General features: G+C 37.2%; 1 protein-coding gene across 2 annotated transcripts in view; it reads left to right on the top strand.

Annotated features, from left to right (window-relative positions):
- Positions 1–739: 739 nt before the first annotated feature.
- znf438 (zinc finger protein 438) overlaps positions 740–18,088 on the top strand; it is a 70,716-nt gene continuing 53,367 nt past the window's right edge. The window contains exon 1 of one of the 2 annotated variants that reach the window (XM_067369528.1): positions 740–858. The gene's annotated coding sequence lies outside the window, so the exon portion shown is untranslated. The remainder of the gene's footprint in view (positions 859–18,088) is intronic. The other variant, XM_067369530.1, reaches the window with a different exon arrangement.

The following is an 18,088-nucleotide window of genomic DNA, read 5'->3' as shown; positions in this document are numbered from 1 at the left end:
TGCAGCAACACTGAAGTCTGCAAACAAAGAAAAAAAAGAGCAATAGATACAGTTTACCACAGACACACACACACACACACACACCACAGTGAGAAGAGAGTTGATGAGAGAATCTGATAAATATGTCAGTCGTCGTTTGTTTACCTGTAACGTTAGGCTTTTTCTGTGCCTATCTTCACTTTCACTCTCATGAGCTTGAACCTCCTTTATCCACTTTCTAGTTTAATTATAGCGTAGTTAAATAAGTAAGCAACGCCATCAAAACCTACTGCACTAGTCTTACTGAATTAGTATTGTTGGGGTACACTTCCCTTTTACATGCATGAAGAAGATTACAGCATAATCCCTTTTCAACTAGCCTCGTCGCCTGCCTCAGATTTCCCGCAGTTCCTTGAATCTGATAAAAAAGAAAAGAAATCGCCAACTGTACGCTGGTCATAGAGTAGGCGGTGCTCTGATTGGCGAGGGACATTTTCGCCGTCTCTGATTGGCTGCATTCACAGGAGCAAACCGGTGTTGCATGAGCTGTACCATTTTTTCTTAAAAGGGGTGGATGTGGAAATCTGTCATGGATGGTGAGAAAATATAAAAGGTGTTTTGCTTACAAATTACGCTTTACAACAAAAACATGTGATTCTTGATTAAAAAGTATAAAATCGGATACATAATATTGTGTTTAACATAAATATCCCTCAGTTCCACTTAGTAACAGTCACCGTTTCGGATTCGAGGTCTCGCCCAAAAATGGCTGTGGAGAAACAGTTATGAAGATGTGTCGATCTACTCACCTAATTAATGTGGCGCATGCTCCAAATTAACCAAGAGTCCTCTGACCGAGCCGGAGGACATTTCTGGAAGGTGAGGCACAAGATGTTCCGTTATTTCCGTTATTTCGTGCAGAAAAGAGGAGCCCAATGGGCTCACTGTGCAGTCGTGTTACGAGTTTATTTTCAGCCAATAGGAAGCACAGTGCGATCACAGGCCAGGGCCTTCAAAGATGTGTTTATGCAGAATAAAACACAACACTGAGCATCAAACTACATAGAAACAAATGTTTAGCACATAAACGTTGCTGAAAAACATTGCAAAGTTCATATTCACACGGAGGGAGTCATATTTTTGTGCACAGTGAATACAGTTCTCATGTCATACCGGTTTAAAAGTGTCATATTGTATTAATATAATAGTAATGGTTTCAATACATCCATATATAAATTCAATGTAATTGCATGGCAGCCTACCTTGTGATTGCAGAGACATTGTGTATCTATTTAACTGCATTACGATATGTTTTCTTCGTAGATAATTAATCTCGTCTCATAACATTATATACATTATTTTACTTTCAAGTGTGTATGTGGGACTAAAATTAACCACAATGTTAATTTCTGCTCACACTTTGGGATAGTTCTCACATTCATGGTTGTCAACAGGTGCTATCAGTGTTGACATTTACCTGTATTGCTATAATAACCTTTTCCTCATAAGTATGTTAGTAATAATGGTTTGGAAGGAGTAGAAATTGTAATAGCAGGGATTGGAAAATGTTAGACATTTCTTACAATAACATGCTTTCTATAAACCTGGTTGTGGATGGAGTATAATAGCAACATTTGTGTGCTGAAGATGTAAAAACTGACTGCATGTTCTTGTGAATGTGCATTATGTGTTACACTCACTTTTTGCATAGTTTAGAAGGTAGAAGTTTTTGCTTTGGGTCTGTTGTTACTTACCTAATGCATTATGAGACTTTGGGACATTTATTATCTTGTGTAAGTGTCTGATCTCAGCTAACAGTTTGTAAATATCAAAGGCCAGCCTGTTATAAGTCCTGTTTAGTCATATTGTGTTTATATACATTGCTTGTCCCGAAATGAATGTGAAGATAAGGCCTGTTTCACACTGCATGTTCAAGCATATGTGAAGCAACACCATCACAAAATCAACTTTTACGCTGACAGTATGTAAGAAAGCGCTGCTTGTGCTTGTCAGTGTATGTAACCTGCATTGACTCAGAAAGATGTCTTTTTTTTTTTCTTTTAACATTAAGTGTGGATTTTGCTCAATGGGCATATTATGTTGCTTCAGAAAAGCCTATATTGCAGTGGACTGTGTTGATAAATAGCGTCATAGCAGAGAGTGTGAAATTTGTAACCTATTAATGTTGCATAAATTTGTTCTGCTTTCAGTGTAAGACAGGTCTTGTTAATCTGGAAACATCAGATTTGGACAATCTTAAGTAAATTTACCAGTTTGTGGTTGGTTGTTTACGTATACATGCAAGTGGCATTTCAAATTAGTAAGTCTCTGCTGTTGGCTTCCAAATGTTAGAATAATATTTTCTTGGTTAAGCTACAAATCATTCTAGACACAAGATTGGAAATTTGCCACAGGTATAACAGTGGAATATCCTCTCATTTATAATGGCAAGGTTTGCTAAATTAAAAGCAGTGTCAGGAAAAATGTCTTGAGCAATTTGTTACATTCATAAACAGTAGCAGTTTTTGGTGTTGAGAATTGGCACTGTTGATGAATTGAAACTGCAGAAGCTTTACAGTAAGATTCCATCAGATGTTTGGAAATCATATGTAACAAGCAAGTCCATTTTCAAATGATTATATTAGCTTAAAGCTAACCTTACATGGCTGAAAAACATTTGATGTGTGTGTTTTTGTGTAGTATTTAGAGTACTGAACTGTTTGCCAGGACATGATGAGTTTAACTTGCACAAAGAGGCTTATCTATTTGTATTTGCTGACTTACTAAATTAGAGATTTGTTACAGACATTCAAAGAAAGTGCCTAAAGGCATGTTTTCAAAAGACACATAATGTGATTGACGGCAGGTAAATTTCACTGTGTTCATCACAAAAAGTTGTATGCCTAAAGGGATAGTTCACCCAAAAATAAAAATTTGATGTTTATCTGCTTACCTCCAGGGCATCCAAGATGTAGGTGACTTTGTTTCTTCAGTAGAACACAAATTATGATTTTTAACTCCAACTGTCGCCGTCTGTCAGCCATATAATGCGTGTCAATGGTAACACAATTTATAAGAGTCAAAAAACGTGCATAGACAAATCCAAATTAAACCCTGTGGCTCGCGACAACACATTGATGTGCTAAGACACAAAACGATCGGTTTGTGTGAGAAACCAAACAGTATTTATATCATTTTTTTTATCTCTAATACACCACTATGTCCAACTGTGTTCAGCACTCGGTTAGTGAGGTTTGATCGCGATCTGACAACGGCAGTGATGTCTCGGGCTTATACTTCAATGAGTGCTAGACATCACTGCCGTTGTCAGAGCGCGATAAACCGACATGGATTATATGCCTGGTTTTACAGACCAGACTTAAAGAGTTAGTTCACTCAAAGGTTAAATTTCTGTCATTAATTACTCACCCTCATGTCATCCCAAAACTGTAAGACCGTTCATCTTCGGAACACAAATTAAGATATTTTTGATGAAATCTGAGGGTTTCTGAACCACACATAGGCAGCAATGTTATTGCACCTTTTGGAGTCCAGAAAGGTAGTAAAGACATTGTTAAAATAGTTGGCGTGTGACGAGATCTCGTGTCACGAGATCTCGCTAGACTAATATGTGACGAGATTTCTCGTCGAGGCGAAAAGTAGTCTCGTGATGTTGCCATGTTAGGATGTTAGGATGATTAGGGAAGAATATGGCACTGCTACGTTTACGTTACGCCTCCACTGTCTTTTTGCTTTGTTTTTAAATTAAAATAACATTTAATTCAGTTGGATAACGGTTGCTGATGAATACAGATATCTGTCAATATGAAAGCTATCTTAGGCTGGGCTGTGTAGTTGTAAGCATCTCTCAGCTCTGTATCAAAGAAAAATTTGGTCTTATTTGCACTTTAAATATTGAGAGAGTGCGATGGTTGCACTTATTGTAAAGTGTTCCCATAAAAAATGAATAACAGTTTTCTCTTAATCTTATTAAAGGAACACTCCACTTTTTTTGAAAATAGGCTAATTTTCCAACTCCCCTAGAGTTAAACAGTTGAGTTTTACCGTTTTCGAATCCATTCAGCCGATCTCCGGTTCTGGCGGTACCACTTTTAGCATAGCTTAGCATAGTTCATTGAATCTGATCAGACCGTTAGCATCGCGCTTAAAAATGACCAAAGAGTTTTGATATTTTTCCTATTTAAAACTTGACTCTTCTGTAGTTACATCGTGTACTAAGACCGGTGAAAAATGAAAAGTTGGGAGTATAGGAACTATACTCTCATTCAGGCGTAATAATCAAGGAACTTTGCTGCCGTATCATGGCTGTAGCAGGCGCAATGATATTACACAGCGTCTCTCACAAACGTCTCCATGGTTGCAAGGCACGTTCCCTGTGCAAGCAGGGGCTCACGGGCGCTGCGTAATATCATTGCACTGCTGCAGCCATGGAACGGCAGCAAAGTTCCTTGATTATTACGCCTGAATGAGAGTATAGTTCCTAGCCATATCAGCCTAGAAAATCACAACTTTTTATTTTCCGTCGGTCTTAGTACACAATTTAACTACAGAAGATTCAAGTTTTAAATAGGAAAAATATCAAAACTCTTTGGTCATTTTTAAGTGCGATGCTAACGGTCTAATCAGATTCAATGAACTATGCTAAGCTATGCTAAAAGTGGTACTGCCAGAGCCGGAGATCGGCTGAATGGATTTGAAAACGGTAAAACTCAACTGTTTAACTCTAGGGGAGTTGGAAAATGAGCCTATTTTCAAAAAAAGTGGAGTGTTCCTTTAAGCACAAACAATAAGGTTTCATTGGTTAACATTAGTTAATGCACTGTGAACTATCATGAACTAACAATGAATCACTATTTTTATTAAGTAACATAAACAAAGATTAATAAATACTGTAGCACATATATTGCTCATTGTTAGTTGATGTTGGTTAATACATTAATGTTAATAATGAGACCTTATTGTAAAGTGCTACCATTTTTATTTATACTGTTTTTTAGGATCAGTTTGTGGAAAGGAGTTCAGTTAGGAGGTCAAAAGTTGTAGAAGCTCATAAATCATGTACAGTAAGGTCTGAAGAGACTGAAATCATACAGAAGAGAAGTCAGTCAGTTGAGTTTGTGGCAAAATGTTTTACAGTGCTTGAATATTGTTGTCTTTTACTGCATGTGATTATTCATACTCAGAAAGTAGAACTGAAATGACATTCATTACAAGATGATTAGTTAAAACATTTCAAATACACCTGCAGATTATTTTTTCTAGTCATGTATTTCGTCATTGAGGATTTCTTAAAAATAGTGTGTAAAAATCTCGTCTTGTGAGATACCCGTCTCGTCACACCCCTATAAAATGGTCAATGTGACTACATGGTTCAACCTTAATGTTACAAAGTGATGAGAATACTTTTTGTGTGCCAAAACAAACATAACAACTTTATTTAACAATTTGAACTGTTGTCATACACAGTTGATGTAGTGAACGCGGTGCAGGCTTCCTTGTTTACGTCCGATCACTGTCTCCGTATTGGCTGACGCTGTACATGTGTGATGCTGACGCATGAGCGGTGATCAGTGATCTGACTTTTGTGTTCCAAGATAGAAAGAAAGTCATATGAATTTGGACAGAAGTTTCATTTTGGGGTGAACTGTTCCTTTTAGAGCTTTCGAGTCATACTTTAGTATACAGCTACAGAGTTAAAGATGAAAAATGATAATAACATAACCCAATATGTTACTGGAAAATATAGGCATAGTGCCTTTAAAATGTTTAGAAAGGGTTAACTTAAATACAGGAGTTGAGAAAAGCCTTTTCGGCTCAAGTAACATTTTTTCCTCATCAAAATATTTGACTTTAAACTTAAAACTTCTTGAGAGAAATGTAGGGGATCGCTGAGAATCTTCTGTTGGTTATGGTGTAGCTGTTGGCAGTCGAAATTCATTTCTGCGGTGTCACTGAACACATTCTTTCAGAGATTTGCAAAAGGTTATTAAATACACCGCTGCATGGACGTGTTGCACGGCAGGGACGCACACACACGCTCTCTCCATTTGGAGGATGCTGAGGTTTATTTTGGCAGTTGTCATGACGTTGTGTGGTTTCACATGTGGTGAGAGAGAGGGGGAGGGAGACCCTTTTCATAGCAAAGATGCTTATTTAACATTTCCGGTCAATCAGAATCATGTCAGCATCACTGCATGTGCGCAGACACACACATACACACACACATACACACACACACACACACACACACACAAACACACACACACACAACATTTATCCTATGCATACAAACCTAGCCAGAAAAAGATTGCTATCTTAAACTTTCCTTCAACTTCTTGGTCGGTGACTTTGTAGTGATTACTCGCAGGAGACCGTTCACCTATCTGCACGGTGCTCGAGGAAGATGTGTGTGGTCAGAAATACATGGCTTTCCACAATTAGGGATCAAAACTGTGGAGGAAACTGCACTGTAATTACTCAGATTGTTCTGAGCAGATGCAGAACAAATGTCTTTGTTGTAACAGCGCAGAGCTTCACAGCAAGGTGCGACGTGTGGCCAAAGTAAACAGCTGAACATGGAGTTGTGCATATTTTATGAGCAGTTCACCTTTTTTTCTTTTTTTTTCTTTTTTCAAGGGGACCAGGTTTGCTGTGATCTCGAGATTCAGAATTTCCACCATTATCTGACATATGCAGATTTCAAAGAGGTCATATGGCAATGTGTGGAGAAACCTCATACTTTCCTGTTTATTTTACAGGCTATGAAGTGCATACAAATATTCTCACAATACTTTTTTTTTTTTTAGTTTTAGATACATGCACAAACTTCACCCCTTTTTCCACACCTGAACAAGCTAAATTCACTCAGTTTGCTGCTTTTATAGATGCAAAGGTAGATAGATAGCTGACATTCTAAGCACGTTCACTTCTCTTCAAAAGTTAAAAAAAAAGAAAAAGTTTTATTTAGTAAGGATGCATTAAATTGATCAAAAGTGACAGTAAAGAAGTTTACATTGTTACAAAGGATTTCAAATGCTTTTGAACTTACTATTCTTTATAGAATCCTCAAAAAAAGTATAATAGCTTCCTCAAACATTAAAGGGATAGTTCACCCAAAAATGAAAATTCTGTCATCATTTACTCACCCTCAAGTTGTTCCAAACCTGTGTGAGTTTCTTTTTTCCGTTAAACACAAAAGAATATATTTTAAGAATGTTGGTAGCCAGACAGTTGATGGACCCCATTGACTTCCATAGTATTTATTTTTCCTATTATGGAAGTCATTGGGGTTCATCAACTGTTTGATTACCGATATTCTTCAAAATATCTTCTTTTGTGTTCATTAGAAGAAACTAACTCAGGTTTGGAACAACTTGAGGGTAAGTGACGACAAAATTTTCATTTTTGGGTGAACTATCCCTTTAGGGGCTGTTCACATATCACGTCTTTTGCGCTCTCAAATTCGTTATTTCAGGGTGCGTTCACACTTGTCATGTTTGGTTCGATTAAAACGAACCCTGGTGCGATTGCTCGGTTAGTGCGGTTCATTTGAACATATGTGAACGCTGCCATCCGAACCCTGGTGTGTACCAAATAAGCGGACCGAGACCGCTGAAAAGATGGGTCTCGGTCCACTTCCAAACGAACTCTGGTGCGGTTCGAATGATATATGAACGCAACATGGACCAAAGACATGTAACCGAACCAAAAACAGGAAGACGAGACCCTAAAATGGACAGAATCCTCACGCATATTGTTTTTTCTCGTCATAGATGCGAGTCTGCCCATGACAGGCATCAGACGCGCGTCTCCACGCAGCAGATCATTTGTGTGTATGACGGATGGATTCCCACCGCTGTTTTGACTACTTTACACATTTTATAAGCTCTTCACGAGTTTCCAGCTGGCCAAAATACCAACACACCATCACCACACAACGAGCGCATTTATCTCAGCACACAGCATTGTTTTGGATGTTCGGTAACTTCCGTCTCAAAATAGGCAATACGTCATAAAATCCGACCAATCGCGTTGTGAATGTATCCCAATGCCTTAAGGTTCGGTATCTTTTGGTTCGGTGATAAAATTGCCAATCTGAACGCTAATCAGACCAGGACTAAATGTTTTTTTTTCTGCTTTGGTCCGGACCAAATGAACCAAACGAACCGAACTACAAGTGTGAACGCACCCTCAAATGTAGGTGCGCAGCAAGCGTGCTCATAATGGAAGCGATGCGGTCGCGACATGGTCACGACGTGCATGCGGTGCATTTTAAAGGTGCAGTGTGTTGAAAACATCTCAACTTTTCAGAATGCCACAAGTGCACCGCAGGTCATGTGACAAGAACCAACCGATCAGCCAACCCGATCTCACGGCAGTTTGTACGTATTTTACGAGGTGGCTAATTCGTACGAATTCATACAACCTCACTTGTACGAATTCATATGTTTTTTGCTAAATCGTACGTATTTTACGAGTTGACAAAATTACCTACCCCAATCCCCACCCCTAAACCTACACGTCACTGGGGTTAAGACAAATCATACCTCACTCGTACGAATTCATACGAATAAGCCAACTCGTAAAATTGGTCGTGAGATGGCATTTGATGAGCTTTGGCCTTTCTGTAGCAAAACATTGAAAGCTCAGCAGAACAGCTGATCATAGCTGTACCAGGGTGGTTTTTATTTCTCATCTCTATAAATATATCTAGTAGTAAAACTAATGCAAGGGCCAGAAATCAATTTATCCTTTGCTGAATCTCTCTCATCGTCGTGGAGAGTGCAGTTCATGTTTGCATAGCAACGACAGATGCTACTGGAGCGCAAGCCTTTGGAAAGAAGGAGAAATCGGTGCGGCCGCGCTTTCCACACGTTCTTAGACGTGATATGTGAACGGCCACTTAAGCAGCACAACTATTTTCAGCATTGATTATAATAATAAGAAATGTTTCCTGAGCAGTAAATCATCATATGAGAATGATAACTTAAAGGGTTGGTTCACCCAAAAATGAAAATTCTGTCATTTATTACTTACCCTCATGCCGTTCCACACCCGTAAGACCTTCGTTAATCTTCGGAACACAAATTAAGATATTTTAGTTGAAATCCGATGGCTCCGTGAGGCCTCCATAGGGAGAAATGACACTTCCCCTCTCTATAAAGGTACTAAAAACATATTTAAATTGGTTCATGTGAGTACAGTGGTTCAATATTAATATTATAAAGCGACGAGAATACTTTTGGAGCGCCAAAAAAAACTAAATAACGACTTATATAGTGATGGCCGATTTCAAAACACTTCTTCAGGAAGAATGGAATCATGATTCAGATCGCGTGTCAAACTGCCAAAGGCTGAAATCACGTGACTTTGGTGCTCTGATCAGCAGATTCGACACACTGATTCATAACACTCCGAAGCTTCCCGAAGCAGTGTTTTGAAATCGGCCATCACTAAATAAGTCATTATTTTGTTTTTTTTTGGCGCTCCAAAAAAATCCTAATCGCTTTATAATATCAATATTGAACCACTGTACTCACATGAACTGATTTAGGTGTTTTTAGTACATTAATGGATCTTGAGAGGAAGTGTCATTGCTCCCTATGCAGGCCTCACGGAGCCATTGGATTTCAACTAAAATATCTTAATTTGTGTTCAGAAGATTAACGAAGGTCTTACGGGTGTGGAACGGCATGAGGTTGAGTAATAAATGACAGAATTTTCATTTTTGGGTGAACCAACCCTTTAAGCATCATGTGACACTGAAGACTGGAGTAATGGCTGCTGATTCAGCTTTGCTATCACAAGTAATAAATTACATTTTAAAATACATTAACATAGAAAACGTTATTTTAAATGGTAATAATTTTTCAGTTTTACTTTTTTGATCAAATAAATCTATCCCTTGTGAGCATACAAGACTTCTTTCAAAAACTCTTAATCTTACTGACCTCCAACTTTTAAACTTCTAGATCATTTCATCTTCCACATAAGACAAGCATACAGATTTGGGATGACATAAATAATGACAGAATTTTCATTTTTGACTGAACTGTCCCCTTAAGTCACACTTGCACCAGTGAAGACATCATGTATGCTGTTTAGAATGTAGTGCCAGTGTCTGTATTTGTACTCTTTGTCAAAAGGGTCTCGTTTCTGGTCTTTTTTTCTGCTGCATTTCTACTTAAGAAAGGATTCACTGTATTTTAAGGCAGACTCTTTTGAATTAATCATGTCTGTTCTTACTCAAACTGGTAGCACATTTACACTGAATAGTTTTTCTGTGTCATCATCATTCTCATTATCAGTAAAGAGAAGCACCTCCTCAATCATGGCTGGTAGTTGAGATAGTGAGATAGTTAAGAGTACTTTGAGTGTCAAGACTGCAGTTTACACTAAAAAGGTCTGTGCAGCAGAAGCTTACCTTAGTACTTAAAAAATAAAAAATAAAGTCAACACCTTGTACAAGAAAAATGCATAAAAGTGTGAATTATGAATGTGGTGGTATTGGACTTAGGGCAGAGTGGCTGTGGTAATGGACTAGTGAATGTTTCATTTGCTGCTGTATTACATCTTGCAGCAGCATGTTGGAAGCTTTAAGAAATTCTTTTATTGTCACAGGATGCTAATGAGGTCATTGATTTTAAGGAGCTTTCGCAGGAGATATGGGGGCAGATCTCAGTCCATTTTTGACGTTAGAATCTAGTTTGTTTGGTTTGAACCACACCTGAGTCTGCTTGAACACCAGCTTTAAATTTATACACATCTGGCAATTGTAATTTTTCCCCAATTGTTCTTTGTAAAACTACTCCGGCTCTGTCAGGTTGCATTGAGATCATGAGTGGACAGGTTTTTTCAAGCCCACTCAAAAATTGTTAGTTGGCTTGAGATCTGGACTGTGGATTTGACCACTGCAGGATATTAACATTGTTGTTTTTAAGCCATCCCTGTGTAGCATTAGCTTTATTGGCCCTGACTTCTTCCAAGTCACAGGTGTCTTGCAGACCCCATCAGGTTTTCCTCCAGGATTTCCCTGTGTTTTTGCTGCATTTATTTCACCCATCAAACTCAAGTACTCCGGGGCCTGATGCAGAGAAGTATCCCCACAGCACGATGCTGCCATCACAGTGGGGATGGTGTCTTTCCAATTCACTTTTATTTGCATGCCTCTGGTCAGACAAATATAGTCTACTATATATTATATAATAAAGTTCATCGCATTTCTCATGGCTGCGGTCTTTGAGGGAATATTCAGAGAGTTTTCATTCTTAGCATCTCTTAGAGTGCATTTGTGGCTGACAAATGTCATTCTGTGTGTGTGATATTATGGCAAATCTACAAAGGGAAAAATACTTAAAGGGATAGTTCACCCAAAAATGAAAATTGTGTCATCATTTACTCACCCTCATATGGAAGAGGATTAGGGCCTAGCAATAATAAAAAATAAAACCATCTCGAGATTAAAGTTGTTAAATTTCGAGAAAAAAGTTGAAATAAAATGTTGAGAATAAAGTCATTAAATTACGAGAAAAAAGTCGTTAAATTACGAGAACATATTCGTTAAATTGTGAGAAAAATGTCATTAAATTTCGAGAAAAAAGTCGAGATAAAATTTTGAGAAACTCAATTATGAGAATAAAGTCATTAAATTACGAGAAAAAAGTCATTAAATTATGAGTACAAATTCGTAATTTAACGACTTTTTTTCTCATAATTTAATGACTTTATTCTCAACATTTTATCTCAATTTTTTTCTCAATTTAACGACATTTTTCTCATAATTTAACGAATTTGTTCTCGTAATTTAACAACTTTTTTCTTGTAATTTAATTACTTTATTCTCAACATTTTATTTTGACTTTTTTCTCGAAATTTAACAACTTTAATCGTGAGATGGTTTTATTTTTTTATTATTGCTTGGCCCTAATCCTCTTCCGTACCCTCATGTTGCTACAAACCTGTATGAATTTCTTTCTTCTGCTGAACACAAATGAAGGTATTTTGAAGAATGTCGGTAACCAAACCGTTGATGGGACCCATTGACTTCCATACCTTTTTTCCATACTATGGAAGTCAGTGGGGTCCATCAACTGTTTGGTTACCCATATTCTTCAAAATATCATCTTTTGTGTTCAGCAGAAGAAAGAAATTCATACAGGTTTGTAGCAACTTGAGGATGAGTAAATTATGACACAATTTTCTAGGGATGCACAAAAATTTCGGCTGACTAAAATGGCATTTTTGGTTTTTGGCTGAAAGAGAAAAAAGGCAGAAAATATAAGCCGAAAATATGCCGCCCTGCCTCTCCATGTTCAGGTTTCACTTTCACGCAGCATGTTTTGTAACTTTGAGAGGATGCACAAATTCAAAATGACTGCTCAATGTTCTGCTCTGTGTGTTGAGCTCTCCGCTCCATGTGTACAGATAAAACACTGGGTTCCAAATTATTATGCAAGAGACAAATCAGTAAGATTTCTGCACAATAAACATTAAGATTTTAGTTTTTCTAAGAAAATGTTTGTTTGTTTGTTTGTTTATTTATCCATGTCTTTTTAGATAACTGGTATCAATCTCAGACAAAATAATTTGCCAGATCTATGGAAACCCTACTTAGAGGTTGTTCCACATTATTAAGCAAATCACAGTTCTCATGCAATATGGGGAGGAAGAAAGATCTTTTTGAAGATGAAAAGCATGAAATGGTGCAATGTTGTGCAAAAGGCATGAAAACAACTAATATTGTGTGAAACTGAATGGAGATTATCAAATTATCATAAGATTTGTGAGTGATTTAGAGCACAGCAGAACTCGGTCAGATAAAGGCTTATTAATGAAAGTTCCTGTCAAAAAAATTAATTATATTAAAAGGGCAGCTATAAAAAAGCCAGTGTTGAGCAGCAAACAGGTATTTGAAGCTGCTGGTGTCTCTGGAGTCTCAAGAAGCTGTCCATGCAGGCTGCCAGTTGTGCGTAAAGATGCATTTCAGCCACTCCAAACCAAACCTCACGAAGAGAAACATTTACAGTGGGTGTAGAAATACATGAAGACTCATTTTTAAATAGTTTTATTTACTGACTAATGCCGTACTACAATGGATGGTCGAAATGGATAGATTTCTGTATGGTTGGTGAATGGCCACCACGTTCCAACAAGACTGCGACATCAGCAAGGAGCTGGCGGGTGATGATTTGTGCGATTATTGGGAAGTGAGATGGAGGGTATTAAAATGACATTTGCAAGATATGTGGAGTTCATAACTGGCCATTTTCAACTATGGTATAAAAAAAGGAGGATAGTGCATAGTACAATGCACTATGCACTATCCCATGCTGCAAAAAAACACCACAGCAATAAAACTGTTTGAAAATGTATTTCTACACCCACTGTAAATGTTTCTCTTTGTGAGGTTTGGTTAGTGGTGGCTAAAATGCATCTTTGACTGGCAGCCTGCATGGAGAGCTTCTTGAGACTCCAGAGACACCAGCAGCTTCAAATACCTGTTTGCTGCTCAACACTGGCTTTTTTATAGCTGCCCTTAATACAATTAATTTTTTGGATAGGAACTTTCCTTAATAAGCCTTTATCTGACCGAGTTCTGCTGTGCTCTAAATCACTCACAAATCTTATGATAATTCGATAATCTCCATTCAGTTTCACACAATATTAGTTGTTTTCATGCCTTTTGCACAACATTGATTGCACCATTTTTTTGTTTTTTCTTCAGAAAGATCTTTCTTCCTCCCCATATTGCATGAGAACTGTGACTTGCTTAATAATGTGGAACAACCTCTAAGTAGGGTTTCCATAGATCTGGCAAATTATTTTGTCTGAGAAATTAATAATTATTTTAGATTTTTTTTTTTTTTTTTTTTTTTTTTTTTGGTATCGGTTTTCGGCCAAATGCATTCAGACTTTTCAGTTATGGCCCAAAATTTTCATTTCTGTACATCCCTAGAATTTTCATTTTTGGGTGAACTATCCTTTAAGTGAGTGTCATTATTACAGTAAAATCTGTGTCTTTTCTTCCCGAATAATTACGTTCAGGAAGGAAAGACTAGCTACTGGTGCTAGTGCTCATGATGGTATTCAATGTGCTGTGATTCAGACCCACATGCAGGGGGAAGGAAGTAGAGTCAAACTCCGATTTGTTAGTAACTGTTTTCATTCAGATTTTAGTGATCGGAAATAAATGTCATCATTGTTGATGTCTATATTTATTATTAAAACTCCACAGACAGCTGTAAATTCATAAACCCATTTATGCTTGAAAACAATGACATCTCCGCTCTGGTTCTGCAGTGCAAGTGACATGCATGGAACCTGACTTTTAGGTATTAATGTTAAAAAAAAAAAATCAGGATTTCCAGAAACCAAGGAAGTGCACTTTTTAGTCAGTCACAAGCCAGATGTCTCCACTTCACTCTCTTTCAGAAGTGAATGATTAGTTACATATGGAACTTGATCAGATAAATCAATGCCTTTTGTTGATTACGCACATCTGGGCCCACCTTCCCAGCTAGTGTACAAGTATCTTGCACAATGATGTTTTCCAGAGATGATTGCAATTTAACATGCAGGTAAACAGCCAAAGTTGTGTTGGGAAAAAGTCAAAATATCTTTTATGGCTCATTTGAGAATCCTTGTTGCTCAACCCTTATAGGAAATTGGCTGTGCGGCTCCAATACTAAATAAAAGACACAATTATTTGTTTTATATTACAATATTGTTACGACATTGTGACCTCCTTCCAATGAAAATAAGGCCTACCCGTTTAGGATGACAAACATTTGCCAGAAAGGAAGTGCTGTTTAGTTTATAGGTGCTTTCAGTGTTACTCAAGTGAATGAAAGGAAACAGTGAAACACAATAATGACGGATACCTCTGGTATTTTTTGTCCATGTCAGGATCTATTCGGCATGATTTAAATCTGTAATTAATTTGATGTGGCATGTCCTTGTTTTTTAAACACTCCACAAAGCATAGACACGAACAGCTCTCTATTTCTCGTGTTTGTACCATGCAATATGATGTTTTTCTTTTGTAGTCATCGTCCGTCCCCGTCTCTCCATCTCACTCATTCCTTCCCCTTGTCCACCTGAGGAGGTGACTGTAGTGTGACTCACTTGTTCCTAGTGTGGTTTGTGGTTGAGCGAATAGTGTCTCAAGCCTTCTCTGACTTCAGAAGTCTTGAGCCCAAACCACACATAAACCGTTACTGCCACAAACCCACGCGAACACATACACATGCCATGGGGTTTTGAAACTTGTAGCTGTGAGGATGGAAGGAGAGATTAAACAGAGAGGAAATAACAATGTTTTTTTTAAGATCCCTAAAGATCCCTTGGTGGCCTTTTAGTCTGAGAACTTGCCTTTTAAGCATATTTCAAATGTGAGTACTAATAATACAAGGTTTTTCCTTCATTGAAGATATTTTGGCGGCACCAAACTGTATTTTTGTCCCACCAAAGATTAATTTGATAATTTCACAATCCATGCCATTCTTACACTTAGAAGAGTGTCAAAGGTTTCTATTTACAACATGTTGTAGCAGCTTTGAGCTTTGTGACCAATCACAGACATGCGTATCTGTTGAGCGCATGAACGCAGTGGCCAGTCAGATACTTTTTTTCTGGTACTTGCCGATACCCATGCCTATACATTATTAATGAATGTAGGACAGCTTCTTTATTACTCCAATGAAAAAAGTAATAATTTTTATGTGCTTGTCACAAACTTAAAGCACAATGTCCAATAACCTTCAAAGGGCATAATTATCAAAGGTGCCCTAGAATCAAAAATTGAATTTATTTTGGCATAGTTGAATAACAAGAGTTCAATACATGGAAATGACATACAGTGAGTTTCAAACTCCATTGTTTCCTCCTCCTTATGTAAATCTCATTTGTTTAAAAGACCTCAGAAGAACAGCCGAATTTCAACATAACACCGACTGTTATGTAACAGTCGGGATCATTAATATGTACACCCCCAATATTTGCATATGCCAGCCCATGTTCAAGGCATTAGACAAGGGCAGCCAGTATTAACGTCTGGATCTGTGCACAGCTGAATCATCAGACTAGGTAAGCAAGCAAGGACAATAGCGAAAAATGGCAGATGGCGCAATAATAACTGACATGATCCATGATATCATGATATTTTTAGTGATATTTGTGAATTGTCTTTCTAAATGTTTTGTTAGCATGTTGCTAATGTACTGTTAAATGTGGTTAAAGTTACCATCGTTTATTACTGTATTCACAGAGACTAGAGTTGTCGCTATTTATTTATTAAACACTTGCAGTCTATATAGTGCAAAAACACAACTTCATTCTTTATAAATCTCTCCAACAGTGTATAATGTTAGCTTTAGCCACTGTCAAACTCATTCAGAATCAAATGTAAACATCCAAATAAATACTATATTCGCATGATCCGATCCATGCATGCAGTATGCATGACGAACATCTTGTAAAGATCCATTTGAGGGTTATATTAGCTGTGTGAACTTTGTAAATGTTTTATAGTCGAGAGCTCGGGGCGGGGGTCCGGGAGTGCGTGATTTAAAGGGGCCGCGCTGAATCGGTGATGCCCTAAAATAGGCAGCAATTAATAAAAAAAATCTATGGGGTATTTTGAGCTGAAATTTCACAGACACATTCAGGGGACACCTTATCCTGTTTTCATCCACCTGTTTGCGTCCACTTAAGCCATAACCGACTGTATTTACATGAGATACTCCACACCATGGACATTTTGACAACTATTTGTGCATTTGACCATTCATGCGCAAGGAGAACTGATCACGCATGCTTCTGGTCTGTCATTCAGTGCGATTTGCATGCAGTTCGCAATGTGTCACTTGTCATCCTTAATTTTAAAGTATTTCCACATTCCTGAGGCTGACTTTGTTTCTGCTGCTGCTGCCACCGGTGTCTCTGTGCGTCTTTGGTATCGGTAGTGTTTTTATGAGTACGAGTACAAGTACATGAGCTTGGTATCGGGCCCGATACTGGTATCGGTATCGGTGCATCCCTAGATGTGTTTAAGTTAGTTAGAATCCTCTCAACACCGCTCAAGACGGCACAGTCTGTTAATGTGTACATATTACTTTGCTGTTCATTTTATTACACAGAAAATTGCCAGGTCTATTATTTTGCATTTACACTCCAAGACATAATGCACAAATCATTAGACATATGGTATCAGATTGTTTTGTTCCGTACATTGCTATGGATATCTCAATCGGATTCAGCTGCAGATTTAAATACGGTTGTCAATTCAGAAATTTGCAATGTGTAGTTAGCACTAGCAACATGAAAAAATATATTGTATACAAAAAGCAAGTAAAGATCGCTGCCATCATTGCCATCAATGAAGTGGTCTACACTGTGTGTACAATGAATCCCTTATTGACACTGTGCTTATATTCTGTTGGTTATAATGAAAGGATTTGCGAGCATATTGAACAAAGAATGGCATGTATAGTCACATTAAGTGATCAAATTAATCTTTGGCGGCAGTTATCGGGCAGAATTTGAGATGATTTTAGCCATTCTCAAATTAATAAATTTTTTATTATACTTTTATAATGTTGTGATGCTTAAATTCACTTGTAGTTATCATATTTGTATAATATATATATATATATATATATATATTATACAAATATGATAACTACTATATATAAATATTTGTAATTTATTTATACAAAAAATATATTTTTAATATCATTTGCAGCATTTAAAATGACTGATTTTATTTTTTAAAGTTTAATTTGTTACTTGTTTGCAGAAAATTATACATAACCGATAAATTGCAGATATTACAATTATCTGCCATAACATGAAAAAAGTTATAATAAATTATTTTACAAACATTTCATTATTTTATTATCAAATCAACTTATAAATGATTTTCTTACAGTTGTCTATCCACATTAAGCAAGGACAGGAGAAAGTATTTTAACATTGGAAAACTGTTACACTTAAGAATCATTCAAACAATGATTGCTAAGAGTAGATTAGGCCTACATTCTTCTAATTAAAATGTAATAAGCTCACCTTGGCAGTTAATTGTATAAAGTTC

Source organism: Chanodichthys erythropterus, chromosome 19 (assembly GCF_024489055.1).
Source record: "Chanodichthys erythropterus isolate Z2021 chromosome 19, ASM2448905v1, whole genome shotgun sequence".
Classification (NCBI taxonomy): domain Eukaryota; kingdom Metazoa; phylum Chordata; class Actinopteri; order Cypriniformes; family Xenocyprididae; genus Chanodichthys; species Chanodichthys erythropterus.
Note: the sequence above shows the minus strand (reverse complement) of the source record. Positions and strands in the feature narration are given on the sequence as shown.